At 41.5% G+C, this 13460-nt stretch overlaps 1 protein-coding gene across 1 annotated transcript in view; it reads right to left on the reverse strand.

The window, feature by feature from the left end:
* Positions 1-13460, reverse strand: part of CIT (citron rho-interacting serine/threonine kinase) — a 3433971-nt gene that overhangs the window by 285834 nt on the left and 3134677 nt on the right. The window lies entirely within an intron of this gene.

A 13460-nucleotide genomic window follows, 5' to 3' on the forward strand; every position in this document is an offset into this window, starting at 1 on the left:
GGAATATAGGAACAATAATAGGCAAGTGATCACAGGGTCCTTAAGAGTCATAGCTATACACACCTTTAAATGGACACACTTAAAAGCTTTAGCCACCTATTATGAATACTTAATAGTGCCCATATCTCAAATTATGCAGGGCTGCACGTCACTCTCAAGGTGAATTTCTGGACATCAATGTCTCAAACACATAAACCAATTATGACTAGAGATCTGATCGCAATCCTCTGTATCTTGACCAGTAGTTCATCACGGGTCTATATCACAACGTCAAACTTACAAAAGTTCGATTGTTGTAATATTGAACCCTTATATCCGAAACCCAACAAAACTAAAAGCACAGACCAGTGATTTTTCCCAGGGGGGGAAAAAAAAAAATCGCTGTTCCATGACAAAACGGGAAAAAAAAAAAAAACTTAACCTTAAACTGAAGTGGGGGGTTGTGCCCCCACACCCCCTACTTAAATATACCAACTCCGAGATCGCACCACAGTGGAAGAAATAGCAAAGCCCCGAAAACGGTCCACCGATTTTTTTTCCCTGGGAAAAAAAGTTGATGTGCTGTGGCTTCGCTATTTTCCACTTTCGGACTTTAGGGTTTGATATTACAACATTCAAACTTGTTTTAGTTTGACGTTGTAATACAGACCTGTTCATCACATCTTGAATGAGTTTCAAGCAGGAGACTTAAAGGAAAGATGCGTTTAGCTTGGAAGGCAATGGAGGACAGTACTGCTAAAGCCATTCTAGGCTTAAACTGGGCAGCTATGCTAAAGTGTTTGACAAATGCATGAATTATGGTACAGATAAAGATCTCACAGATATCTGAAACAGCAAGCAGATCATGTTATATCACTGACAAATGTAGCTTCATAGGAATATGGCAATGGCTTGCCTCTGTTTTAGTAACAAAAAAGATACAAGGGGTAAACCACACAGATACAATCTGCTTCAGAACAGGTCTACCTTGTAATGACAATAGACACAAAAATGAAAAATTATGTAGTTACCATAATGACAAATCCATGTTTGTCAACCTCAGCCTGGTTCAACCTGTAGGTTATTGGATTATACTTGGATCTGATGTCGGCCAAATCCTCCAGACTTCAACATGCTGGGCTCCGGCTCATCTACTCACAATACCCTCACTTCCCAGTAGACTCCTCAGATCGAGTTTACCAAATATTAACCTGGCTCCAAATTACATTTCGCCCATAAATGAGGAAGATAAAGGTCTCCAAGAAAAAGAGAGTACCTGAACTCCCACACTCAGTCATCTTAGACAACAAGACTCGCCAAGCCAAAAAGGTCGGGAGAGGAATGGGGGAACACTGAACCAGATGGAGACAGGCAACACAGATCTATCATTATGCTAAGTACATTACTTAGGGTTTTTTATTTATAAAATAGGAAAAGGTTTAAAATGAGGTTCCATATTCCAACATACCACAATACAAACACATGATTAACAAAAACAAAAAAAAAAAAATTTTATATCAACATAAAAACACCAAAGGTTAAAAATAATAATGTTATAAAAAATGTACATAATAACTATTTAAACATATAATATATAATTTGTACAGACATATCCCATTTTTGATTTATAGAGTGGAAGAGAGATTCAGTGGAGAAGGAGAATTGAATAGAGATGAATCATTGGAAGTAAGTGCAGAATGAGAGAAATATTAGGTATAAAGAATAAGATAGAGTAGATTAGAGTGATAGAGGAGAAGGATGTTAGAGGAGATGAGATGTAGATAGTAGTTTGGGAATAGAGGATTTGGATAGAGAGTGAGGAGGAGTGGAGGAAGGAAGAGGATAGAAGAGATTAGAAGAAGTGATAGAGGAAAGTTGGTGGGGGGAGGATATTGCTAGTTTAGTTGGTTTTAAGAGTTTGGATTTTGTTCTTTAAATTCTCTTTGGTATTGATTTTAGGTAGATGCAGAAAGAAAAGGAAGAAAAGAGGGGTTGTGAATAAGGGTTGAGAAGCAAGAGGAGAAGGAGTGTGTGAGAATAGGCTAGAGGAAGGAGTTATGGTGAGTTGATTGGGGGAAAAGCAGTGGTAGGGAGGTTGATTGGGAGTGAGTGGTAATTTTTGGAAGATTTGTGGTTGGGGCTTGAATTTTTTTTGGTTTTTGAGTTTTAGGTTTTGGAGAGAGTTTGGAGATTAGTTAGGAGTGGGAAGGAGGAGGGTGAAGGATAAGGAATTAGAAAAGCAGAGGCAGGCATTTGTCTATAAAGAAGGCCTTTTTTTTTTGTAAATTTTTTGTTTTTTTTGGTGTGTTTGTAAATTTTTTTGTGTTTTAAATTGTTAAATTTTATGTGGTCTCCAAGTGGTAACAAGTAGCTTGGTCTCTGACACTAATTCTAGGATTGAGAGCTATACTGATATGAGAAGGATTAGTCTTGTGGCAGGCCTTATTGGGAGTAAAATGGATTGCTATTAGCTAGGTGTTTCTTAACATCTTGGTCTCTGTCCTTTTCTGTGCAATTGTTTGTTTGAAAGTTAGCATCTTGAGTTAGTTAGCTTTTGAAAGTGGAGAGGTGGTGAGATTGATGATGATGATGGAGATGGTGGTGGAAGGATGATGATTGAGAAGTCATTTATATGATGTTTGAGAACAGTCCTATGATGAGAAGAGAACAGGTCCCTGTAGGATTGTGGAACATGAGGAGGGTAGTAAGGTTTTTTTTAGTTTTTTTGCTTGTTTTTTAGGGTTGGCTAGGAACCTAGACACTGCAAGAGAGGAAGAGGAAGAAAGTTAAGTTCTGAGAGTAGATATATGAGCAGGCTATGAGATGATATCAAAAGGTTTTGGGGTCTAATAATAGAGTAGAGGTAAATTGTATAGAGAGAATCAAGGCTCTATTTACTGTTTCAAAGGAAGGAAAGGAAGGCTGTCAGTAGTACTGATTAGCCATCTAAATGCTGTGTTGTAGAGTTATAAAAGGTGATTTTCTAGGAGATGAGGGAGGAGTGAAAGGTGGACATTTTTTTAGGATTTTTTGGAAATGGGGATGGATATGGGGGGGGAGAAGTTGTTTGTGTGTGTTATTGCCCCCTTTGTGGAGTGGAATGATGTATGCTTGTTTCCAGATTTGGGGAACTGTGCATTCTTTTAGAGATTACTTTCATATCCAATATGGTCTTCTCCATCTGGTTTTAACCTGGGGACAGAGTCCCCAGCCACATAAAAATCCCCGGGAGGATCTACAGAAGGATATTCCGCAACATGGTGGTGCCAGTGGAAGCCCTGGACTTAGACTGAATGTCCAGCTTGTAATGAGAAACAAAAGTGTGATGGCCCACCCAAGTAGCTGCTGCACAGACCTCGTCCAAGGAAGTTCTGGAAAAGAAAGCTGTAGAAGTAGCCATAGCTCTAGAAGACTGACCCTTAGGTTTACCATGTAAAGCCTTACTTCTCAAGGTATAAGGAAAGGAAAAACAGTCTGACAGAAACTTAGATAATATCACTTTCAACACAGGTCTGCCCAATCTGAATTTTGAAAAGAAAACAGCTGGCAGGATAAAAGTTTTTTGTCCTGTCCAGGTAAAATCTCAGTTGACTGTGCACATCCAAGCAATGCAGAAAGTATTCACCCTTGTTTGAGAAATTAGGAAAAAACACAAGAAGGTGAAGAGATCTCTTCAAATTACTCTCAGAGGCTACTTTAGGCAGAAAGGAATGGTTGGTGTGGCTATACGGAGGAAAATAATCTAGAGCTTGCAGCTCAAAAACTCTGCTGGCCAAGGTGACAACCACCAGAAATAAAGGTTTCCAAGATAAAAACTTTAGGTTTAGGAGGACGGCCTACAAGGACTTGCAACATGAAAGGCAAATCCCAGGGAGGGCCAGGATCCCAAATGGGAGGACACAAAAGAAATGCTCCTTTGAGAATTGTCTTGGAAATTTTCAGAGCAGCTAAGGGATTATCCCTATTGACAAGAAAATTAGAAATGGCTGCCAGATATACCTTGATCATAAAATAAAAGAGAGCCCAGTTTAAATAATTCAGCAAGAAAATCTAGAACTTACTCAAAGGGAGCAGAACATGGATCAAATCCTTGAGATTCCACCACACTGCAAAATGCTTCCATTTACTGGAATACAACTTCTAGTGGATAGCTTTTCAGATAAAGACAAAGTATGCACAACACTTTCAGCTTGGAACTTCCAAGATGACTGCACACTGAGTAGTAGCTTACTTCTGGCTCTCCCAGTTTGAAAACAGAAACTTAGCTGAGAAAGCCAGTAGACCTACATTTCCGGGTGAATTTCAACTGCCTAGTAAGTGCACTGTCTGGATGCCAGGAAAAAAAGAAATATAAAGGATCTGGAGGAAAATCAGCTACAAAAGGTGAGGGAGAAGCACTGCAGTTGTTCAGCTAGAAGCAGTGCAAATTCCAGACATGACTTCCAGTAACCTAGAGGAAAGTATAAAGCATCCGCACAAAGACCTGGTTAAAATAAATTAAACACTGATGGACTATATCAACACAAACAATAAAAAGCTGGAAAATTTTGAAGAAGCTTTAAACAGCTATTCAGATAAGGTGACAGAACTGCAAAACTCAGAGGATGAAAAGACGAAAAGGCTGGCTGAATATGAGACTGCACAAGAAGAGATGTTTCAAAAAATAATAGAATTAGAGGACGCAGCATGTGGGGAAAACCTGAGATTTTCTGCTGTACCAGAGAAGCTGGCAGGAACAGACTGTATTAATTTTATGAAAGCACAAATAAGCAACTGGCCTGGTATTCCACAACAAGAATTGTTAACTGAAAAGACACATTGTGTGTATGGCTTCAGATCTGGTTACTAGACAACAACCTACACATTTAATAGTAAAGATGCAGTCTTATCAGCAGAAGGAGTTGATTCTAACAAAACTGTGGCAGAAGGACAAAGTACTAAAAGTGGGAGACAACAGTGTGTTTGTGGAGAATGACTACAACAGGCACAAGAGGAATAAATATATTCCATTATTTAGGGAATGTCGAGAAGCAGCCATGAGATTCAAACTGTTGTACACAGCCATCTACAAAATATTTTTCCCTGGAGGGAGAAAATCATTTTTTGATGAAGTACATGCTAAGGAGGAAATACAAAAGTTTGTCCAGCAAAGGGTCAGCTTTGAAACAGAGGTGGTTCTGCTTCGTGTCCTACTGATGATGAGGACTAGAGAAAGAGAGAGTGACCAGTGAAATATTTACCATTGTTTCAAAAGAAATTGCCTGAGAGAAGGAAGAAAACATTCAAGTCAACTAGAAGAATGAAGAATAATTTGGAAATGAAACAGAGACAGGATTTGGGAGATGGTGATGAGTAGGAATAAAGCTAGCAATTTGGAAATTGACAAATGTGAGGTGACAAATACTATCCAAGTAGTTAACTGGGTAGAATGATGGCCTAAAGCTTTGTAGGTCCTGGGTTCAAGTCCCTAGCAGACAAAGCAATAATTATATTTATGAAACATGACAGAACAAGAAAATCTGAAAACATTGCACTTCCTTGGACTTTGTTAAACTTGTACAGGACTTTAAAGCATATGCCCTGCTTCATGTTGTTAATGCTGGGAGAATAAAATCAGTAGCTTGGAAACTGACAAATGGGGGATAACAAACTAATAATTATGCTTGTGAAACATGGCAGAACAAAAGGATTTGGAAATACTGGATTTCCTTGGACTTTGTTAAACTTGTACAGGACTCTAATGTATATGCCCTACTTCATGTCATTAATCTTCGGAAAAATACTTGGGAGAGGGGAAGAGGAGGGAGAAAGTTAACTGTTAAGTAAAAAAAAATTTTTTTTCTTAATGGTATTGCTTTAATTGTGCATGACTTTCTTTGCAAGCTATGAAGTAAAGTTTTTTCAGTTATATTTAAATGTAGTGGGGATACTAATATAAACAGGTGATTTTGTTTTTTCTTTTCCTCCCTTCTCTCTTTTTCCTTGTTCAGTTTTAAGAAATGTAGGCACAGGAATGTTAAAAGAAAAAAATGGAGAGAGGAAGGGTCTGGTTAAGATAGCATGACAAAATAAAAATTAATGTGCTTTTTCTTATGCTTGCATAGGGAAATGACTGGGTCAAGGCCCCTGGCTTTATCCAGTAACAACTTTTAACAGAAAGCAAGTAAGTGAAAAAGAATGTTGAATATTATAAGGCTTTTTTTCTGGTAAACAATGTATCCTTAGCAGTTTTGAATCTGGTTTGCATGTCCCTAGAAGACAATATGATAAAGAGAAATGGCTTGAAGAAAGCATTTACTGACAGCATTCAAGTGTTTTCTCAGCTGGGAGAGCTATAAAGATAACAAAAAAACAGAAAGCACAGACTGTACCAGGTGTCTTAGCATGAATAACATTTCTTTTTGGTTAACCCTCAGTTTAGAACATTTGCTCTTATTAGGAAGGCAAAACTTCAAATATTCAAGATGTACATAGTTTTGTGTTATTTTTATCTTAATAGGTTTTAGATGATGTTTCCTTTTTTCTTTAAGGGCTTTCAATAAAAACAAAACTATGTTATGTAGTCCTATCTCGCCTCCATTATTACATGTAGCTTCAGAGCCGATCCTCGGCTCTGACTCGGCCGCTTAGAAAGCCTGAAAACTTCTGATTGGCTTGTGACTAATATGTATTCCATGATGCATGTGCACATACCCCAGATCTCGTTTGCCGCGTCTTCAGTCGGAAGCTTCCTTTAGTTGCCAATGGCTAAGTGATTTAGTTCTTTATTATTCTGATTGTTAGAAGTTTTTTAACTTCTTGTGAAGTGCTTTTCTTATTGCTGTTAGCCTTATCGTGATAACCGATTGTGTCAATTTAACCGGACTTGACTTTTTCCTGGATTTGACTTTTTCTGCTATAAAAATTTGGGCCTGTTGGCCTTTTTTGTGTGTTCCCGTGAGTGTGCACTTTTGACTGAACCATTTTACTTAAGAGGTATTAGTCTGTTTCCCTTTCCTTTACACTAGGTTCGTTTAAGTTAGAGAACCTAGGAAAACTTCCCTTGGTTGTTTGTTGTGAGAAATAGGGCTAGATCTGTTTAAGTTAGAGGATCTAGTTCCTCTCTTTTTGAGTGAGTGTGTTGTTTTTTTCTCTTCAACCGCCTATTGAGACTGCCATTATATCTAAGGAACATAAAGAGCATAAACAGTCAGGATTTAAAAAGTGTACTAAATGCTCTCAAAAAATGTCCATCACTGATGGACATAGCATCTGTGTGTACTGTTTAGGGGACATACATCTTCAAGAGACTTGTCTCTTTTGACATTCCTTTAGTCCTAGAGTGCTCCAGGAATGGAAGAATAAGCTGATTCTAAAAGGATTGTTAAAGCCTTCTTTCGAGGAAGACCTAGCCAGCTCATCCTCCTCTGCTACGTCGCATTCTTCCAGTAAAGATAAGGGCAAGACCTCCAAAAGGCCTTCTCCAGCCTCAACTTCTATCTCTGAACCTCCACAGAAGTTACCTAAATCGGAGATGGGCTCTATCTCTTCGGCTTCACTGTCCTCGGCTCTAGCACCCCGGGTGGTTGTCTCGGAGCAGAGCCCCGCTCCGACACTGTCGGCACCGTCCGAAGTGTCTAGGGTCCGAAGCTCTTCGGTCGGGCCCGAGGGGGACACTTGGAACCGAACCTCTTCGGTGCCGAGTCTTCCTCTTGGTGCATCGGCCCAAGTGAGCTCGGACCCTACATTGTTCTCGGAGCTGATTCCTTTGGAGCCATCGGCGCCTACGCTCTCCTCGGAGCCTGGGCATCGTTTGGAGCCGGAGGAATCTGTTTTCGTGAAGATGAGGAGCATATTGGATAGTTTATCCATACCAAGTAGGAGTACCGATGCTATACTCCCTCAAGCGCCGACTACAGTCTCAGCATCCTCTCTCCCCTGGGATGGTAGAGACTCACAGCATCAGGACCCCCGTTTGGGTGGTCCTCAATCTTCTGAGACCTCCCCAAAAGACCCCACTGAGGAGCCCCCTCGGAAGAGATCATGTAAGAGGAAGTATGTAGACTCCCCTGATGAGTCTGTCACATCTGACACTGACATTGAGTCGGAGGGGTCCCCTAAGTCATCCTCTGAAGATGTCTCCTTTGCAGACATTTTGGAGATCCTCAGGCAGAGAGGCGGCTGGCCCACCATTACCCTTTCCAATGAGGAGTCAGTGTACCTGAAGGCTTTTGGGTCTCAACCCTCAGCTTCATGGGTGTCTCCTCCATTTGATGAATTGCTAGATCTCATGAGTCAGAAGGCATGGCAGACTCCCGGTGCCGTGGAACCGGTCCACAGGAGGCAGAATAAATTTCTCTCCGCCCCTAAGGACAAAGAGTTTTTATCTAAGGGTTTACCTGTTGATGCCATAGTGGTGGCGGCGGCCACTAAGAAGGAGCTAGCAGAGACTTCTTCTTCTTCTATCCATCCACCTAACAAGGAATCCCGAATGATGGATAGGTACGGGAAGCATATCTTCTCCTCAGCGGCTTTTACACTCAGATCGCTGAACTATCTATCACATTTTACGAGACTTCAGAGAGATCTCCTAAAGGAGTTAGGAGATACTCTTCAGGGAACCTCAACCAAAGCAGTCCCATCTACAGTGTCGGCTCAGTTGGCTACCCTTACATCTATTGTTAACTCCTCCATGTGGCTGATCTCATATGCAGCTGATGGTGCGAGTAGGGCGGCGGGTTCAGGAGTCTCATTAAGGAGACATTCCTGGATGCGTCTATGCAACTTTGCTGAGCCTTTCAAGTCTACATTCACCAATGCTCCCGTGGAAGGATCCTCTCTTTTCGGACCCAAGGTGAAAGATACTCTCACCAGGTGTGAGCAGGAAGGAAAGACTCTCTCTGCCATGGGAGTCCGTTTTACCATTCCTTCTAGACCTTACCCTAAAGGTCAGAAGAGCAGCAAAATGTGGTTCAAGAAATCACAGAGACCTTTCCAGGACACAGAAGGTGATTCCTCCTTCAGAGGCAGGGGAGGAGGAAATGATGGTAGACGTCGCCCTAGAGGCAGGGGAGGCCCACAAAATCAGGGAGGTGGCGATTCCTTTCATGACCGTCCCTATCAGCGTTCCTGATGTGGAACCCGACTGTGCGTCTCTGGAGCCGGTCGGGGGTCGCCTGTCCTTGTACCCAGAAGCCTGGCTAAATCTCACTCGAGACAAGTAGGTACAAGACATCATTACCAGAGGTTACTCTATACCCTTTTCCCATCCTCCACACCCTCTCAAAAGGATCCCAGATGTACCACCCAATCACAGGGATCAAGAGGCTATAGAGATAGAAAAGCTGCTATTAAAAAGAGCCATCCAAAAGGTCCCAACAGACCAGACAGGATTCGGAACAAACTCCAGGTTCTTTTCAGTTTCAAAAAGAACAGGGGACTGGAGACCCATCCTAGACCTCAGCAGGTTAAACGAGCATGTAAAGAAGTCCAAGTTCCGAATGGTCACTCTACATTCCATACTCCCTTTGTTGGGGAAAGGGAGCTGGATGTGCTCAACAGATCTCCAGGATGCCTACTACCACATAAGGATGGACAAAGCATCAAGGAGCTACCTATGCTTCTGGCTGGGAGCCAATCATTACCAGTTTTGGGCGCTGCCCTTTGGTCTCACCACAGCCCCCCGGGTGCATGGTAGTAGTCACAGCTCATTTGTGGCATCAGGGAATCCAAGTCTTTCCATACCTGGATGATTGGCTCCTGACCGCCACCACCAGGCATCGCCTAATTCAATCAAGAGATTTTACAATCAAGCTCTGTTCCTAGTTGGGAATCTCGATAAACTGGGAAACATCCTCTTTTTTGCCCACTCAGTCTATAACTTTTATAGGAGCAAATATAGACACGGTCGAGATGACAGCCAGACTTGTCTACAGACAGAATACAGAATCTTGTGCAACAAATTTACAGAATACTTACCCTTCAAAAAGTCAAAGCAAAGGTGGTGTTGTAGCTTCTCAGGACTATGGTGTCAACCATAACCTTGGTACCTTTAGCAAGACTACATATGGGAATACTCCAGTGGCTCCTGTCATCCCAGTGGTCATTTCAACAGTTGCCTCTACATCATCAGATCCTGATTACAGATTCTTGCAAAAAGGACCTACGTTGGTGGATTCAACCAGGTCATCTTACCACAGGGACTCCCTTTTTACTGTACCAACCCGTTGCCACTGTGACCATGGATGCCTCTCAGGGTGGGGGGGGGTCATTATCTTGGCAGGGCTGTCCAAGGCACATGACAAGAGCAGGAAGCCCATCTGCATATCAATGTCCTAGAGATGAGGACAGTGCTTCTAGCATTGCAAGCGCTTCACGACTTTCTCCCTCTAGGGACGATAGCTATCCAGACCGACAACATGTCAGTTGTTTGGTATCTAAACAAACAAGGGGGAACCAGATCATACCCCTTATGTCAAGAGGCCATGCGAGTTTGGGATTGTGCAATTTCTTCTCAACGCTTTCTCATTGCAACACACATCCCGGGGACTTCCAATGTAATAGCGGACAAGCTAAGCAGGGCAATTTTGTTACCTCACAAATGGTCCTTGAACCAGAAAATAGCCAGTATGATCTTTCACAAGTGGGGACAACCCTGCTGTGACCTCTTTGCAGTGTCATCAACACCAAATGCAGCACCTTTTTCTCTCTCATCCCCCCTCCGGGTGAGTCTCCAAGAAATGCACTAGTCCACGATTGGCCCCTGGGACTCCTTTATGCTTTTCCTCCTTTTCCACTCATCCCCAAGGTCATACAGAAAGCAATGCTGTTGGGAAGCAAGATGATCCTCATCACCCCTTACTGGCCTCTTCAGATTTGGTTCCCTTTTCTTGGGCCTCACCTGTTGGACTGCCCATGGACGCTGGACCCAGTGCCAGACCTCCTGACACACATCAGGTTCTCTTCACCCCAGTCTCCACATTCTTAAACTGACAGCATGGCTGCTCCAGTTCCATCACTAGTCAGGCTTCATGATTTGTCTCCAGCTGTAACTCATATTATTACCTCTTCTCACAAGCCTTCGACCAGAAAATTGTATCATAGTAAATGGAAGAGATTTTTCCATATGGGCACACAATAGAGAAGTTGATCCATTTACAGCTCCCATTACTATTGTTCTAGAGTTTCTTTCTGAACTCTTTCACCAAGGTTCAGCGGCTGCTACACTTTGAGTTCAACTAGCAGCAATATCTAATTTTCATGTGGGGATTAATGATTCCAGTCTTATGTCTCACAAACTGTGCAAATCCTTTCTTAAGGGTTCCACGATGTTAAGACCTCCTGTACAAGACCCCATTCCACCTTGGGACCTGAATTTAGTTCTGTCTAGACTTACTCTGCCACTCTTTGAACCAGCCCATAGTTGTCAGTTGAAGTTTCTGTCTTGGAAGACACTTTTTCTGTTAGCAATAACCTCAGCCAGGCGAGTTTCTGAATTACAAGCTTTGTCTGTTAAACCCCCATACTTAATTTTTCACAAAGATAGGGTCTCTCTCCGGACCAACCCTTCCTTTATTCCTAAAGTCTGTTCTCAATTTCACTTAAACCAAACAATTGAATTGCCAGTGTTCTTCACTAATCACTCCAACAAAGCAGAGTATACATTCCACCAAATGGATGTACACAGGCAACTACGTTTCTATATCCACCAGACCAAAGAATTTAGAAAATCAGAACAGCTGTTTATTTCCTTTGCTGAGGCAAGAATGGGCTTGCCAGTTTCCAAGGTTACACTTTCGAAATGGATCTCTAGTTGTATTTCCTTTATTTACAGTTCTCAAGGAAAGGAGTTACCCTTTAAAGTTAAAGCACATTCCACCAGGTCCTTCTCTACTTCTGCTGCTTTCCAAGCCAGGACACCTATTGATAGTATTTGTGCAGCAGCAACATGGGCTACCCCTCATACCTTCATTTCCCCATTATAAATTGGATTTAACTTCCAGGGGTAGAGCTTCGTTTGGTTCTACGGTACTCAGGAGTATCTTCCAGTGAGCCACCCATTTAAGATGCTAGGGACGCTGTCCCACATGTAATAATGGAGGCGAGATAGGACTACATAACAAAGAAGTTATGTACTCACCATAACGTTCCATGTATGTAGTCCATCTCGCCGAACATTATTACAAACCCACCCACCAGCCCCCTTCCTGGAGGATCTGGATACAGTTTTTTCCCTTTCTATAGTGGTTTTTGCCACAAGGGCTCCTTTTATTAGTTTATTCTTCTGGACCTTTGCTCCTTTTTCATGTCTGATTCTGGTAGACTAGTAACAAACAAGATCTGGGGAATGTGCGCATGCATCATGGAATACCTATTAGCCACGAGACAATCAGAAGTTTTCAGGCTTTCTAAGCGGCCGAGTCGGAGCCGAGGATCGGCTCCGAACCCACATGTAATAATGTTCGGCGAGATGGACTACATACATGGAACGTTATGGTGAGTACATAACTTCTGTTTTTCTAAGATGCAATATAGACTCAAATGGATATGACAAGAAACAACTGTAGGAAAGACCAAGCTGCTAAACAATACATGCATGTAACATAAACGTTTGAACTAGTCATTTAACAAAAAAACAGTTATACATAAAAGGTGGAAACAATAACTATAAAAGAAAATGATGCTTTCTGTAATGTTTAAGTCTGAATGGTCTCAAAGATAAATACAAAAAAAGAAAAGTGAACTGGCTGTGCTACAGGAGACACAGTTGGAAATAACTGAACATGTGAATTTGATAAAGAAAAGTTTTTAGGATGGTTATTCAGTGGAATACCCGGGGCAAAGTAAAGGCAGAGTATTTATATTAATTGCAAGAGAAGCTCCAATAGTGACAGAAGAGGGGAAAAAAAGGATAACAATGGTAGATTCGTAGTACTAAGAGGCTATTGGTAAGGGAGGAGGATTACACTAGCATGTAGTGTATGTATATTCCACCTAAAACTGCTATAATAGAGCTAGAAAATTCTGGGAGAAATAATCAACTTTCAGCAAGGAATATTACTTATAAATGGGGATTGGAATTTGATTTGCAACAGTGAAGGTGATTCTTGGGGCACATTAGGAAAAATATAACAAAAAGGGCAGATTTTTGAAGAAATTTATAAAAACGTTCGGCGTGCAAGACATGAATTCAGTACTAGGAGTTCAGAGTGAATTTACATATTATTCACTTAGATACAAGGATGGAATTCATACCTCTCAGGAACATGGGCACTTAATTGAAAATCTTGAAATGCACCCAATAGCTATTTCCGATCATGCGCCAATACTAACTAAAATAAAAACACAAGGTAATGTAATAAAAACGAGACACTGGCATTTTCCCACCTATCTGTGGAAAAGAGAGGAATTTAAGGAATGGGTTTTGGAAATTATTCACGAGCTATTAGAGAAGATAGATATTTCATATGAAAATATAGCCAGGGAGTGGGATAAAATTAAAC

This window comes from Protopterus annectens, chromosome 4.part0 (assembly GCF_019279795.1).
Source record: "Protopterus annectens isolate FY-2018-M chromosome 4.part0, PAN1.0, whole genome shotgun sequence".
In the NCBI taxonomy this organism is placed as follows: Eukaryota; Metazoa; Chordata; order Ceratodontiformes; family Protopteridae; genus Protopterus; species Protopterus annectens.